This window comes from Symphalangus syndactylus, chromosome 7, assembly GCF_028878055.3.
Source record: "Symphalangus syndactylus isolate Jambi chromosome 7, NHGRI_mSymSyn1-v2.1_pri, whole genome shotgun sequence".
Lineage (NCBI taxonomy): Eukaryota > Metazoa > Chordata > Mammalia > Primates > Hylobatidae > Symphalangus > Symphalangus syndactylus.
In genome coordinates this window covers 66,627,276-66,642,005 of record NC_072429.2, presented here as the reverse complement: position 1 = coordinate 66,642,005, position 14,730 = coordinate 66,627,276, and the positions used below count along the sequence as shown (strand labels likewise).

The following is a 14,730-nucleotide window of genomic DNA, read 5'->3' as shown; positions in this document are numbered from 1 at the left end:
GGACCAGGTAAGAATTGTTACAACTTTAATGAAGAAACTGATTCATAAAACTGCTAAACCAATATCAAGCAGAACAATAATTAACTGAATACCAAGGAAATGCCTTAGCATATTTTCATGCTCTAAGCTAGTACTGAAACAGTTGAGATAAACAATCTCAATGAACATCATAAGACTGATCCACATCAAACAATTTTTGGTAAACTATTTAGTAAATAGTATGTTGCACCTGAATTGGAGAAATAAAACTAATATTTAAAATGATGTAAATATAACATTAAGCTTGTACTTGCATAGGACCCAGCTGGCTGCCTATTTCTTCCTGAGTACTTAAAGCTTCCATTATTAAAATCTCTGTACTCCTTAACTCATCGTGAAATAGATACAATAAGACAAACTGTGAAAACATATTGGTGGGACGACTGTTCTAAAATTGGTAAAATGATCTGTAACTGATATTTTGTTTATCAAACTCATAACTCAGGTAAGACAATGATAACCTCAGATGATACATTTCTGCCACTTGCTGGACCATTTGAACATTTTCAAAGAGATTTCATTCAATGCTACCCTCTATGGAATATCAATATGTTCTTGTAATTCTATGTTCTCTGGGTGGGTAAAAGCTTTTCCAGGCAAGGCGGCTGATGCTGTAATAGTAGTTAATTTGTTTATTAGAAAATATATTTTCTTTATAACGCATTGGGAGGAATCTCCAGTGTTAGGGGTGGTCCTTTCAACAAGTTTTAAAGCAGTTAAATAAGGAACTACAAATACAACAACATTATCATTATCCCTACCTTCCCCAAACTTCTGATAAAGTTGAAAGGACAAATGGCATTTTAAGTCTGAAATTGGTAAAGCTAGTCAAATCAACTGGATTGCCTTGACCAACGGCAATCTTTGGCCTTGAAGGCAATCAGATTCACCTCCACTGCAAAATACAAATTTGCTCCTTATTAAACTGTTACTGAAACTTATTAAACAGTTCCTGGAAGGACTCTAATGCTTTCTACATAATAGAAAGTCATATATTTCCTGTTCTTATAAACTCTGATGTGACTCAGTACTGCAAAGCTTTAAAGCACTATGTCAAAGTATATTTTTACCAGGTAAAATAAGCCTTTCATAAACTGTCAACTGAGGACAGCCAGGCATTTCATGATCTACAACCCAAATATTGGATATTTTAGAGGCTACATCAGAGAAAGATTGCCCTTGAACTCCTTTTGGAAGGGACCATACCAAGTTCTTCTCACTACCCACACTGCAGCAAAACTTCAGGGCCTTAAGCCTTGGGTCTGTATTTCTCAACTCAAGAGGGCCCCTCTAGGCTCTTCAGATTGTACAGTCATTTAAGACCTCATGGTAAAATTGACCATGGAGGTTTGTTCTCAGAAGCATTTCACAGCCTAGACATGAACAGCTTTCCCAAGATCAGAGATCAAGATTTCTCTCCTCTGTTATTGTAAAACTTGTGCCTCTTTTTCTATTTTCCTTGTGTTACTTTTCTGTTTACACATGGCAAAATTATGTGATAACTGATCATTTGAAATTGATACCTTCTACAGTAAACATAACTGAATATCACGTATGTTATGCTAAACTAAAATCTCCATATGATCGTAAAGTTTTTCCACTTTACCCTCTAACAAATTTCACTGATATTTTCTGTGCGACTACTTGTTCAAATTGCACCTCTGGTCCTTGCTGTAGGTTAGGCTTTAAGATCAACATGTTTACTTTCCTTGTTTCAGTCTAACAGTAAGTAAAACCTATGAGGAGGGATTTATAGTTAAATTATGCCAGAAACTGAATAAGAAAACCAAAGACAAAATAATTTGAAATTTTACAGACAAATTAATAACCTTAATCTCCTAATTGTCATTAGCCTTCAGTCATGCAAAGATTCAGTAGTGGAGACTTGGATAAATACTATTAGTACTTCCCTACAGGTGACTGCTAAATCACAAGGCACCCTGCAGAGAACTGTCTATTGTGCCTCTCCAGAATTTGTTTTGATCTGTAGAAAATATAATGGTCAACTATACTCACAGGAAACTCCATATCTCAATAAGTGGAAAATAAGAAGTCATTATGGATTAGGGATTCTAATGTTACCACTTCATAACAAACTAAAAATCGAATATTGGTCTACACCTCTTAATTTGCACTATAGATTAAAGAGAAATTTACCAGTGGGTATAAATCTCTCTAAATGGGCATCTCTTGGTAGAATGTGTTTTTCCTAACTTGGCAAAAGTATAAATGAGGTAATAATTAGAGAACTGTCTCAGACAGATGCTACTATAGCTGACTCTTCTGCAAAGGTCATAGTTACCCAGCAAACTTTTCTAAACTTTCTTGATAAAGGTTTTGTTTTTGTTTTTTAGATAACAGGATTGCTTTGGACTATCCGTTGGCTCAACAGCAAGAAGTGTGTGTCACAGCTAACACCCCCTGCTGCACTTGGATATTGGATAAGTATATTTGGTATTGTAGAAACTCAGTTACAAAATATCAACAAATGACTACTTGGTTTAAATAGATTCCTCTTCTGGCTGTTCTTTGATTTATTTGATTTTAATTAGTTTGGTCTGCAGAGTCTTTGGTTATAGGGAATATTTCAGCCTCTTGGTATTATCCTCCTGATAGTCATCACTTTGGTCTCTCTCATGCACTGTATCCTCTCAAGAGTCTTAAATGCTTGTATGCAGCCACCCACTGTGCATAAAATGGCCTCACTACCTGCAGAATGACAAAAACATGAAGAACCTTTTAGTGAGTCTGATATTATGACTTATCAATTCCTTAATGGAACCAAATAAGTCCATTATAATGATGACAGAGAGTGGCATTAATGCTCCCAATTTTTGTCAATCTATCAAGATTGAGAAGCTAAAACAAAAGGAGTATTGTCAAGGCAAATAAGGAAGCCATTAGTCTGAAGTTATCTCTGTAACTGGGGTATTAAATAAGTAGGCCAAACAGAACTTAATTTGGAAGCATTTATTGTAACTGACTTAAATAAATAAATAACGAACTTTAGCCAATGACAGCCTCCAGAAAATTGCTTGTACAACTAGGATACTGCCATAGGATCACATCCGAACAAGGCAAAAACCTCACCGTACCTCACCTTTGAGGAAAATGTCTGGCTATAGCCAATCAATCAGGTGCTTACTCTACTTTTGTTTTCATGTTGGGCCCCCAAGGATCATTTTCAGCCTATAAATGCTCACTATTCATGCTGCTGCAGAAGAGCCATTGTTTTGCTCAAATAAACTGTTAAATTTAGCTCATCTAAGTTTTTGTTGTCTTTTTTTTTAAATTAAAGTCCATCTCAGAGATCAACCCCCACCTGCTTCTCTGAGCAGGAGATGAGGGTAACCTGACCATTCAGCCCAACACCATCTGGTACAGATGTTTCTGTGAGGCAGGACCAGAAGTTTATCTGTCTTCATGGCCCTGCAGTGGAACTGGGTGATCTTTGTGCTTCTATAGTGTAGTGAAGTGGGGGCTGAAACCCCAATGAGGTCCATTTTATGTTAGGGTTGACTGGAGTAGTGTGGGTATTGCCACAAAAGGTTTTCTGTTGTTAGGTCACCTTTTTTTCATGGACTTATGACTGGGGGTAACAAGGATTTTCTTGCAACATTTTTGTCTGTGTCTTTTTAGTTCTGGATTGGAAGCTTCCCAGCACCCTGTCCAAGATACTTGGGAAACATTAAGGGAACCTAAGGAACATCTTCAAGTCCCAAGTTGACAAGGCAGCCATTCTTCTTCATTCCACCTTTCAGAGTTTTCTTACACTTGTATTTTTGTGTAATGTCCAGAGTGTTTTAGATGTAACTGGGAGTACTTGGGAGGAATGGAGCTAATACATCTTAGTAGAACTAGCATAGCTTCGCTTTTAATTTTGAAGAGCTCTCTAATGGCTATCGATGGCCAGAAATGACAGAGGAAATTCCGCTCTTGCACTGCGGCTCTTAAATTCAATGAGCAGGCTATGTCTTGGAAAGGGAGTGGCCAAGTGGTGCCACCTAACCACCAGACACAAGGTAAATGTGACTATTCTACTGGGCATCAAAGCAGAAATCATAACAAAACAGAATAAACCACAAAAAATATTTGGCATTTGCTAATGATAATGGTTTTTGTGCAATTGAAATAGATGGGCAGTCTACTAAAGCCTAACTTGATGTGATAATAGAAAAGTTCTAGATCTGAAGAAGGGGGCCCTCACTTCAATCATTACAAAAAGTCCTGATCCCTCAGCCAATTCTCAGACTTGATCCAATTCACAACACTAGAGCTCCTTTAAAAAGAGGTAAGGATATTGAAGGAAGACTTTGTACATTGCCAAAAATTTATACCATAAGTCAAATGTCACCAAACTTTGTCTGTATAGGAAAAGTTAGTAAATATTTGAGGCATTGTGGGCAAGTACTCAATCCAGCCATTATAGCATTACAGCAGCTGTAGACTCTGAGAATGACTGTGTTCAACTAAAATGTTCTTAATTAAAAAAGAAAGTTACTGAGCCAAATTTGGCCCGCACCCAAGGAACTTGAAGCCACAACATGGCAACTATACACTGAAGAAGAGGAAATAGCCAGACTTTTAAATATTAATGGACCGTATGTGAAATTAGCATTAATTCCTTGAAATCCAAAATGACACCATAGTACAGTAGTCATCAGAGTAACTCAGAGAGGCCAGGTGATTAATGGAATTTTTTCCCCGACTGATCTCAAAGTGGGTATAATATATTTCAACACATTCCATAGTTCCTTCCTAAGTTCTGAAATACATAGTTGAAATAATATATTCAGCAACTAGCAGAAACACACATTGGACACCAGACATGTGGAACAATATTTTAATAGTAAATGTGAGTGCATGCCATGAAAAGGCCTCCTACCTAATTAAATTGTAAGCCAAAAGTAATATGGAATTTCAGAGGAAAGCATTACCACTGAGGCCCAGAAAGATACAGCTGGGAGACTTCTACCACATCACCATTCACCTTGTCTCTTAGGCTTAGGCAGAAGACAGGAGTACCTCAGGAAAGGAAAATGGATTCACATAAACTGAAACAAGGGGTCTCCAAATATAGCTGCTATTACAGATGTGATTTTGTGGTGACAGCAAATCAATATATGTCCTGGTACCTGTATGCCCCAATGAACTGATAAATTTACCCTGTACTTCAGAGCAGTGGCCATCAGAAGCAGTTTGGTTCAAGGCAACAGATGCAGCATTGCACCTTTGCTGTTCTGTCTCAGTTGTATTAAAACCTTTTCTAGCCCTGTCCCATCATCAGTGCTCAGGAACTGGGACTTTACTCTGTTCTACTGGACATCACACTAATCCACTACATGGATGTTGTCATACTGATGAAAGTAGTAAAATATCCTATACATTTTTGTAAGTCACATGTGTGCCAGAAGTTAGGAAATAAACCTCGCCCAAATTCAGAGACAAACATACACCACCTTGGTAAAAATCTTAGGGCATAGTGATCAGGATATATGAAGAAATGTCCCGCAAGGAGGACAGTTGCTGTGCCTGCTCCCTCCTTCATGAAAAGGTGCCATCCTTAGTGGGACACTTTGGATTTTGGAAACAACATACATCTCATTTGGGAATGCCATTCCAGTTTATTTAATCCAAAAGGCTGTATGTTTGGGGAAGAGAGGCTCTGTAAAAGTCCCGACTGCTGTTCATGTTGCTGTATAACCCTGGGGTGTTTGAAGTATCTACAGGTAGATAAGGATGCACTATGGAATATTTTATAAGCCTTAGGGGTGAATCACAGTGCAGATCTTTTTGACTTTGGAGCAAAGCTGTGCCATAAACTCTAGGTCATTATTTTTCTTTTAAGATTTTTTACTATATCCAGGGCCTAGAACAGAGCCTGAAACAGTTGGTACACAACACAAATTGGCTGAAAGAAGGCATGAACTAGAGTGAAAATGAGTTTTGTGTCTATAATTTAATAGGACTAGTAAATAGTACAGATATAAATTTAATAGAAAAAAATTTAAGCTAAAGAATGTATTGATTTTATGTTGCTATTATGTTCACTTAGCGCTTTTTATAGACTTTAGAAACCCAAGGGAGTGCCAGCACAGTCCTCAAGAGCATCTTGCTTGAAATGTGCTGTTCATGTAAAAAGGCACTGGGCAGTGCCTAATTCCACTTCTTTCTAATAGTACCCATTAATTATTCTAGCAGAGTATTAAGCAAATATGTTAATGCAGGAAAAACAACATTGTCCATTGAAATCAACTCTTTCAATTGATATTTATCTCACAACATGACACTGACCAAAAGGCTTAATTCTCAAAAATGTCATGATTAATTTTCATTTTTATTATAATGCCTTCTTTTTATTTTACCACTATTTTCAATAACCTTTTACTTATTACAGTGTCTTTAAATAATTAGTCACAAGTATAAACTATTACCTCTCTAGTATTGATTATGGATCATATGAAAGCATTTTTTAACTCTTCTGATTAAACATCCTCATGGAAAACCCTGTATATCATTAGCCTTTTGATATTTCTTTGTGTCATTGTAAAGCTTGTGGCATGGAATTGTGAGGGTCAACTGAATAAGAATAAGCTGACGTTATTGCTCACTCTCTGGATTTATTATTTTTTCTTCCCAGCTGCCAGTATCTTTATTTTTATTATAAGTTTTAGGGTACATGTGCACAATGTGCAGGTTTGTTACATATGTATACATGTGCCATGTTGGTGTGCTGCACCAATTAACTCATCATTTAACATTAGGTATATCTCCTAATGCTATCCCTCCCCACTCCCCCCACCCCACAACAGGCCCCAGTGTGTGATGTTCCCCTTCCTGTGTCCATTTTTTCTCATTGTTCAATTCCCACCTATGAGTGAGAACATGCCGTGTTTGGTTTTTTGTCCTTGCAATAGTTTGCTGAGAATGATGGTTTCCAGCTTCATCCATGTCCCTAAAAAGGGCACGAACTCATCATTTTTTATGGCTGCATAGTAATCCATGGTGTATATGTGCCACATTTTCTTAATCCAGTCTATCATTGTTGGACATTTGGGTTGGTTCCAACTCTTTGCTATTGTGAAGAGTACCGCAATAAACACACACGTGCATGTGTCTTTATAGCAGCATGTTTTATAATCCTTTGGGTATATACCCAGTAATGGGATAGCTGGGTCAAATGGTAATTCTAGTTCTAGATCCCTGAGGAATCACCACACTGACTTCCACAATGGTTGAACTAGTTTACAGTCCCACCAACAGTGTAAAAGTGTTCCTATTTCTCCACATCCTCTCCAGCACCTGTTGTTTCCTGACTTTTTAATGATTGCCATTCTCATTGGTGTGAGATGGTATCTCATTGTGGTTTTGATTTGCATTTCTCTGATGGCCAGTGATGATGAGCATTTTTTCATGTGTTTTTGGCTGCATAAATGTCTTCTTTTGAGAAGTGTCTGTTCATATCCTTCACCCACTTGTTGATGGGGTTGTTTGTTTTTTTCTTGTAAATTTGTTTGAGTTCATTGTAGATTCTGGATATTAGCCCTTTGTCAGATGAGAAGGTTGCAAAAATGTTCTCCCATTCTGTAGGTTGCCTGTTCACTCTGATGGCAGTTTCTTTTGCTGTGCAGAAGCTCTTCAGTTTAATTAGATCCCATTTGTCAATTTTGGCTTTTGTTGCCATTGCTTTTGGTGTTTTAGACATGAAGTCCTTGCCCACGCCTATGTCCTGAATGGTATTGCCTATGTTGTCTTCTAGGGTTTTTATGGTTTTAGATCTAACATTTACGTATTTAATCCATCTTGAATTAATTTTTGTATAAGGTGTAAGGAAGGTATCAAGTTTCAGCTTTCTACATATGGCTAGTCAGTTTTCCCAGCACCATATATTAAATAGGGAATCCTTTCCCCATTTCTTGTTTTTGTCAGGTTTGTCAAAGATCAGATAGTTGTAGATATGTAGCATTATTTCTGAGGGCTCTGTTCTGTTTCATTGATCTATATCTCTGTTTTGGTACCAGTACCATGCTGTTTTGGTTACTGTAGCCTTGTAGCATAGTTTGAAGTCAGGCAGCGTGATGCCTCCAGCTTTGCTCTTTTGGCTTAGGATTGACTTGGCGATGGGGCTCTTTTTTGGTTCCATATGAACTTTAAAGTAGTTTTTTCCAATTCTGTGAAGAAAGTCATCGGTAGCTTGATGGGGATGACATTGAATCTATAAATTACCTTGGGCAGTATGGCCATTTTCATGATATTGTTTCTTCCTACCCATGAGCATGGAATGTTCTTCCATTGGTTTGTATCCTCTTTTATTTCATTGAGCAGTGGTTTGTAGTTCTCCTTGAAGAGGTCCTTCACATCCTTTGTAAGTTGGATTCCCAGGTATTTTATTCTCTTTGAAGCAATTGTGAATGGGAGTTCACTCATGACTTGGCTCTCTGTTTGTCTGTTATTGGTGTATATGAATGCTTGTGATTTTTGCACATTGATTTTGTATCCTGAGACTTTGCTGAAGTTGCCTACCAGCTTAAGGAGATTTGGGGCTGAGATGATGGGATTTTCTAGATATACAATCATGTCATCTGCAAACAGGGACAATTTGACTTCCTCTTTTCCTAATTGAATACCCTTTATTTCCTTCTCCTGCCTGATTGCCCTGGCCAGAACTTCCAACACTATGTTGAATAGGAGTGGTGAGAGAAGGCATCCCTGTCTTGTGCCAGAAAAACTGGAAACTCTAAAAATCCGAGTGCCTCTCCCCCTCCAACAGAAGGCAGCTCCTCACTAGCAATGGAACAAAGCTGGACAGAGAATGACTTTGACAAGTTGAGAGAAGAAGGCTTCAGACGATTAAACTATTCTGAGTTAAAGGAGGAAGTTCAAACCCATGGCAAATAAGTTAAAAACCTTGAAAAAAATTAGACAAATGGCTAGCTAGAGTAACCAATGAAGAGAAGTCTTTAAAGGACCTGATGGAGCTGAAAACCATGGCAAGAGAACTACGAGACAAATGCACAAGCCCCAGTAGCCAATTCAATCAAGTGGAAGAAAGGGTATCAGTGATGGAAGATAATGAATGAAATGAAGTGAAAAGAGAAGTTTAGAGAAAAAAGAAGAAAAAGAAACGAACAAAGCTTCCAAGAAATTTGGGACTATGTGAAAAGACCAAATCTACATCCGACTGGTGTACCTGAAACTGACAGGGAGAATGGAACCAAGTTGGAAAACACTCTGCAGGATATTACCCAGGAGAACTTCCCCAATCTAGCAAGGCAGGCCAACATTCAGATTCAGGAAATACAGAGAATGCCATAAAGATACTCCTCGAGAAGAGCAACTCCAAGACACATAATTGTCAGATTCACCAAAGTTGAAATGAAGAAAAAATATTAAGGGCAGCCAGAGAGAAATGTCGGGTTACCCACAAAGGGAAGCCCATCAGACTAACAGCTGATCTCTTGGCAGAAACTCTACAAGCCAGAAGAGAGTGGGGGCCGATATTCAACGTTCTTAAAGAAAAGAATTTTCAACCCAGAATTTCATATCCAGCCAAACTAAGCATCATAAGTGAATGAGAAATAAAATACTTTACAGACAAGCAAATGCTGAGTGATTTTGTCACCACCAGGCCTGCCCTAAAACAGCTTCTGAAGGAAGAACTAAACATGGAAAGGAACAACCAGTACCAGCCACTGAAAAAACATGCCAAATTGTAAAGACCATTGAGACTAGGAAGAAACTGCATCAACTAACGAGCAAAATCACCAGTTAACATCATAATGACAGGATCAAATTCACACATAACAATATTAACCTTAAATGTAAATGGACTAAATGCTCCAATTAAAAGACACAGACTGGCAAATTGGATAAAGAGTCAAGACCCATCAGTGTGCTGTATTCAGGAAACCCATCTCACATGCAGAGACACACATAGGCTCAAAATAAAGGGATAGAGGAAGATCTACCAAGCAAATGGAAAACAAAAAAAGGTAGGGGTTGCAAACCTAGTCTCGGATAAAACAGATTTTAACCCAACAAAGATCAAAAGAGACAAAGAAGGCCATTACATAATGGTAAAGGGATCAATTCAACAAGAAAAGCTAACTATCCTAAATATATATGCACCCAATACAGGACCACCCAGATTCATAAAGCAAGTCCTTAGAGACCCAGAAAGAGACTTAGACTCCCACACAATAATAATAGGAGACTTTTACACCCCACTGTCAACATTAGACAGATCAACGAGACAGAAAGTTAACAAGGATACCCAGGAATTGAACTCAGCTCTGCACCAAGTGGACCTAATAGACATCTACAGAACTCTCCACCCCAAATCAACAGAATATACATTCTTTTCAACACCACACCACACCTATTCCAAAACTGACCACATAGTTGGAAGTAAAGCACTCCTCAGCAAATGTAAAAGAACAGAAATTATAACAAACTGTCTCTCAGACCACAGGGCAATCAAACTAGAATTCAAGATTAAGAAACTCACTCAAAACCGCTCAACTACGTGGAAACTGAACAACATGCTCCTGAATGACTACTTGGTATATCACGAAATGAAGGCAGAAATAAAGATGTTCTTTGAAACCAATGAGAACAAAGGCACAACATACCAGAATCTCTGGGACACATTCAAAGCAGTGTGTAGAGGGCAATTTATAGCACTAAATGCCCACAAGAGAAAGCAAGAAAGATCTAAAATTGACACCCTAACATCACAATTAAAAGAAATAGAGAAGCAAGAGCAAACACATTCAAAAGCTAGCAGAAGGCAAGAAATAACTAAGATCAGAGAAGAACTGAAGGAAATAGAGACACAAAAAAACCCTTCAAGAAATCGATGAATCCAAGAGCTGGTTTTTTTGAAAAGTTCAACAAAATTGATAGACCACCAGCAAGAGTAATAAAGAAGAAAAGAGAGAAGAATCAAATAGATGCAATAAAAAATGATAAAGGGGATATCACCACCAATCCCACAGAAATACACACTACCATGAGAGAATACTATAAACACCTCTACGCAAATAAACTGGAAAATCTAGAAGAAATGGATAATTTCCTCGACACATACACCCTCCCAAGACTAAACCCGGAAGAAGTTGAATCTCTGAATAGACAAATAACAGGCTCTGAAATTCAGCCAATAATTAATAGCTTACCAACCAAAAAAAATCCAGGACCAGATGGATTCACAGCCGAATTCTACCAGATATACAGGGAGGAGCTGGTACCATTCCTTCTGAAGCTATTCCAACAAATAGAAAAAGAGGGAATCCTCCCTAACTCATTTTATGAGGCCAGCATCATCCTGATACCAAAGCCTGGCAGAGACACAACAAAAAAAGAGAATTTTAGACCAATATCCCTGATGAACATCAATGCAAAAATCCTCAATAAAATACTGGCAAACCGAATCCAACAGCACATCAAAAAGCTTATCCACCATGATCAAGTGGGCTTCATCCCTGGTATGCAAGGCTGGTTCAACATATGCAAATCAATAAATGTAATCCAGCATATAAACAGAACCCACAACAAAAACCACATGATTGTCTCAATAGATGCAGAAAAGGCCTTTGAAAAAATTCAACAATGCTTCTTGCTAAAAACTCTCAATAAATTAGGTATTGATGGGATGTATCTCAAAATAATAAGAGCTATCTATGACAAACCCACAGCCAATATCATACTGAATGGGCAAAACTGGAAGCATTCCCTTTGAAAATCCAATGGTCAGTATCTTATGTACACTTCAACAACCATATTAAGAACCATTTCTTTATATTTTACATGGTGATTTAGCTCATTTAAGACGTTTTCTTTTTTATAACCTTTTAAAAAATATCTTAAGCTAAAAACATAATAGGACAGTGTGAGGCACAGTGGTGTTTTAACTCATTAAGATGTTTTGCTTTTATAACCTTTTAAAAAATATCATCTTCAGCTAAAAACATAATAGGACAGTGTGAGGCATAGTGGAGGGCACAAGAGTTAGAATCAGACAAACTCATTTTCCTGCTTGCTCTCCCCATGACAGCACAGAGTTTTCTCATTAGAGTGTCATATAACCTTGACATTTATAGTACTCTTTTATCATTGATTACTATAAATATGAGGCAAGTTCACTTTTAAAAGGCACTGTGTATTCTTTGTGCTATATACATTTTATGTTCCTAACACACAGCTGAATTCTGTGGGTCCTAGTTACTAAATAAACTGCCATTTGTTGATTTTATTTTAAGCTCTTTTGAGCAAACAGAAATAATAGTATCCTGTGGTCAGAGTGAAATGAAGAAAGGAATCTTCACAGCTTGTTCAAATGAGGACCAAAAAAATCACTGTAACAGAATTTATAATACAATTATGTCTTGTTATACCATACCTCTTTATATTGTGGATTCAGAAGTTTTGATCTCCCAGAACTGTAAAGTTTAAATAACGTTCTATCCTAGGCTCTGAATGTAGCCTCCTAATATCTGCACTCTGCTGGGGCTCTCTGGCATTAGGCATAGTGTCCTGGTGGATGCATTAAAGTGCAAATTTTCATCAGAGTGACTGTTAAGAAAGAGATAAAGAAAAGATGAAAGAACCTTTGAAATAGGAAGTTTCTACTGCTCTTCCAAATAAGAGATTCTGCCACAATCTACCAATAAATTGAGTGCCTGCTATAGAAAGGAGTGAATCTTCAAGGAGCAGTATTGGCTAACCATTTGAAAACAGTTAATACAAAGACACAGCTTTTCCTCATATGCTTAACGGTTATGAAAACCAAAGCAGTTAAATAATTTTTCCATACCTATATTTAGTGACATTTATAATGCAAGCTCTATAGACAAAAATAGGACTGATTTCTGCTTTAATTAAGTTCTCAGTAGAGTGAGTAGCCCAGAAAGGAATAAAAAATAATAGAGACTGCATAGTGGTATAAATAAAGCATGTATAAGGTATAGTGGCAAGAAAAGTGGCCCAACTTGCCTGAAGATATAGTAGAATAGAAACCATTTAAAATACCATATCAAATGACAAACATAATGTAATCGTACTTCGTACCAGATCTTGAAATTATATTCACGTATTAATGTCTAGCTCTACTATGAATGGCTCTCACCATATGATTTTTTCCGAAATAAAAATAATTTTCAAATAATTAAAATATTGTCATTTATGCTTTTTATTATTAATAGACATATAATATGCTTATAAATAAAAATATTCTGCTCTTGCTAAATCAATATTAATGATTCAAAACAAATAAAGATGCTCCACCAGATGCCAAAGTCCTTTGGGGCTGAAGGATAAAATTTAGGCTAAAGAAGAAAGTAACTTACTATTCTAGATTGGAGGCAAGTCAGTAAAATAGTATATCCTACTAAACTCACAGGGGATTTCTCCAGAAGTTTTCAAAAGAGCTATTCTTGATCTTTCCCTCTGATCCAGTTTGTACTTTGGAATGCAATTTTGGACTTCAATCTAAAGACATCTCTTAAGTCGCTGCTCTTCCCTGACCAGTAACAATCCTTGGTAGACAAGCTTTGTTGTCTGTTTTCCTTCAGCAGCTTAAATATGTCATCCTGCTGCCTTCTGGTCTCCACGGTTTTAGAACTTTGCTATTAATCTAACTAAGGGTCCCTGATCTGTGATGAGTGACTTCTCATCGTTTGTTTCAAAATTCTCTTTGTATTTTCATATTTTTGCTACAATGTGTCTTGCTGTAGTTCTTGAGTTTTTGCAACTTGGAGTTATTCAGTATCTTTGACCTATAGATTATTATTTTTCAAATTTGCACATTTCCAAGTATCAATAATTCAAATACACTTTGTTCTCTTTCTCTCTTTTCTCCTCCCAGTACTATGACTATTTGTGTATTATTATACTTGCTGGTGTTCAACAGGTTCCCAAAGGACTGTTTTCTTTATTTTAATTCTTTTTTTCTTTCCATTTCTCATACTTTTCCTATACTGATTTATCTTCAGGTTCCCTGATTCTTATTTTTTCACTTCCAATCTGCCGTTGATCCACTTAGCAGTTAACTTTAAAAGTTCCAGTAATTGTAGTTTTCAATTCCAGAACTTCTAATTGGTTCTTTTATATTATTTTGATATCTTTATGAATATTCTCTGGTGACATATCATAGTCATTCTTTTATTTATTTCTTTACACATGGTTTTATTTAGTTCTTTGAATTGATTTATAATAACCTGTTTAAACGTTTTATATAGTAAGTCCAATATTTGAACCTCCTCGGGGACAATTTATATTGGCTGCTTTTTTTTCTTGTTTATTTACTATATTTCACTGTCTCCTTATGTGTCTCATAATTTTTGTTGTTGTTGTTGAAAACTGGAGAATTCAGATAATATAATGAGGCAACTCTAGAAATCAGATTCCCTCTTATTCCCGGGGTCTGTTGTATGAGTTCCTTTGTTTTGTTTCATTGTTGTGGTTTTTGTTAATGTCTGTTTATTAAATGACACTCTTGGACTAACTCTATTCTATTATTGTTGGAATCTCTGCAATCACTGTTCAGTTTGTTCAATGGTCAGCTATTGGTTGGCCAGAAATTAACTTAAAATTCTTTGAACTGTAATACTTCTCCTTCTTGATAAAGAGTCTCACGTTGGTGTTGGGACACTCCTTCCACTCTTAGGCAGTTGAAAATTCTCTCTTAACCAT

General features: G+C 36.8%; 1 long non-coding RNA gene across 1 annotated transcript; it reads right to left on the bottom strand.

Moving 5' to 3' along the window:
* Positions 1-2,600: 2,600 nt before the first annotated feature.
* On the bottom strand, positions 2,601-13,556 carry LOC129485807 (uncharacterized). Its single transcript, XR_008658782.1, has 3 exons — positions 13,437-13,556; positions 12,440-12,612; positions 2,601-2,748 (listed from the first exon to the last, which is right to left on the bottom strand). It is a non-coding gene; the product is annotated as an uncharacterized lncRNA (long non-coding RNA).
* Positions 13,557-14,730: the final 1,174 nt, after the last annotated feature.